Source organism: Citrus clementina, unplaced genomic scaffold (genome assembly GCF_000493195.1).
Source record: "Citrus clementina cultivar Clemenules unplaced genomic scaffold, Citrus_clementina_v1.0 scaffold_7, whole genome shotgun sequence".
NCBI classification, from domain to species: domain Eukaryota; kingdom Viridiplantae; phylum Streptophyta; class Magnoliopsida; order Sapindales; family Rutaceae; genus Citrus; species Citrus x clementina.
The window spans coordinates 9,828,118-9,830,667 of record NW_006262075.1 but is presented as its reverse complement, the minus strand read 5'-3'; positions in this window follow the sequence as shown (position 1 = coordinate 9,830,667).

Sequence of the window (2,550 nt, the reverse complement as noted above, 5' to 3'; positions counted from 1 at the left end):
CTCTGGCTCTCCGTGTTCTGATCCAAGCTCATTTATGTGAGGAACATTTGTATATTCTGTTCCTACTTCGACTTTAAAATTTTTTGTAATATGGCCTACAGAAATCATATAGAAAGCCTGGAACTCTATATTCTGATAGTATTCTGGGCTTATAGTGTAAAACTTCAAGTATATGGGTCTTTTTTGGGCAAATCTTGAGACTTCTTTTATTAGTAAATCATCAAGGCTGGCTATTTCTCGAAGGTCTACACCAGGATATACTAAGTCTAAATAGCCATATTTTGCTATTTTCCCAACAAGGAGTGGGTCTGCTCCTTTTGTAACAATCATCCTGGGGTACATATTTTTTCCAGGTGCTTTAAAAATTGTATTATTATGAGAACAAGTTGAATATACCCATGTAGAAAATTGTTTATAGTCTTCTTCTTTTGGATTTAGGGGTTTCTCCTCTTCTTCCATGTAAGGATTGTCTATTTGGATAAACTTTTTTGGAGGGTCTAATTTTGGTGACTCAACTTCTATGGATATAGTTTTATTCGGAACTGGGTCAGAGATTGGTTTATCTTCTCTGAAGGGTCCACTACTGTTTCCTATATTTGGGTTTGTTTCTATTGGGCTCGTGTTTATAGAGAGCGCCTTTGTTAATTCGTCTATGTATGACTCTAACAAATTTACTCCTTTCTCATGAGCCTCAGAAGCATCTTTTATGTATTGTATTGCATCAATTATGTCAGATGCTTCAGCCTTGAGTCTTTGTATCTCGGCTTTTATTTTCCCGATAGTTCTATTTGCTTCGGGATTCATTCTCCAAATTCTATGTTCCTACTTAGAAAATCTGCAAGGAAATTGTTAGTCCCTTTTATATGTACTATCTTAAAATTATAATAAGATAGATAAACTTGCCATCTATGTAATCTTTTATATTGAGGTTCATTTGGTAAAATTTTATTGATAAGAGAATTTACTTGAGAATTATCTATTTCTACAATAAATTATTTTTGAAGTAAAAATAATGAGAATTTTTTAATTCCTTTGTATATTGCAAGAAGTTCTTTTTCATGTACTGGATAATTGATTTGTGCCTGATTAAATGTTCCACTTGTGTATCTACAAATTTCATTTATATCAGTTTTCAGAATTGCTCCCCAATATAAATCTGATGCATCTGTTTGAATTATTAATTTATCTTTTTCGTTAGGTAATCTCAATGCTAGGAGGTTTTTACATTCTTGTTTTAAATTTTTTACAGTTTCTGTATGTTCTTCACTCCATCCTCTAGTATTATTTTTTCTTAGTAATTTCTGAAGTATATTTCTTTTTTTGGCTAGATCTTTTATAAATCCTTTTGCATAATTTAAACAACCTAAAAATTTTTGTATTTGTTGTTTATTTTCTAATTTATCTGGAAATTCGATTATTTTTCTTCCTATATGGCTCTGAAGTCTAATGACTTGTTTGTCGAGTATCATTCCTAAGAATTCTATTTTCTTATGTTCTATAACTGCTTTTTTACTAGATAATACTATACCTTCCTTAATACATATATTAATAAATTCTTTTAAATGGTGTCTATGTTCCTCCACTGTTTCTGATGCTATTAATATATCATCAACATATACTATAATATAGTTATAATTTCTAAATATTTTATCCATTCTACTCTGAAAAATTTGAGGGGCATTTTTTAGTCCAAAGGGCATTACTAACCATTCATAATGTCCTTGTGGGGTGCTAAAAGCTGTATAAGGAATACTATTTTCTTCCATTTTTATTTGCCAAAATCCTGATTTACAGTCGAATTTTGAATAATAGGTCTTGTTTTTTACAAGATTTATCAATACCTCTTTATTAGGGAGAAAATATCCATCAAATTTTGTGTATTTATTTAGTTCTTTATAATTTATTACCATTCTTGCTTTTCCTCTCACTTGTTCTGCTCTTTTCCTGACCATGAATGCTGGGCTATTATGTGGGCTATTGCTACTCCTAATGAGTTTTAAATTTAATAACTCTTTTATTTGGATTTTGAATTCTTCTCTATCTTCTTCTGTATACATCATGAGTTTTAATCTTATGATTCTGTTTTCAAGTAATTCTATTTTTGCTTTAGGATGATCTGGTTTCCATAATGCTAACGGATTTTCTCTATAAACTTGTTCAAGTTGTGACTTTATTGTTTCTAGTTGTATATTGTAACTCTGACCTTTTTGTATTAAATAATATTTTTCATAAATGTACTTATCACCACGCTGGGCTGGCTGAACTCTGTAGGGTCGAAATTCACGAGGGATTCGTAAAATATGATTACAAGGAGTTTTTACGGTGATCATGTATGTAGTCTGCTGGTAATATTGAAATTGTTGTAGAAAGTCATTTCCTAAAAGTATATCACAATCTAGATTATTATATTGAAAGATTTGGTTAATACTAATTACTTTACTGCCTAATAATATTTCAAAGTTTAATATGGATTGATTTACTTGTTGTTTATCACCAGTAATTCCTACAATTTTTAATTTTTCATTTGATTCCCATCTATTAGATAAAAAG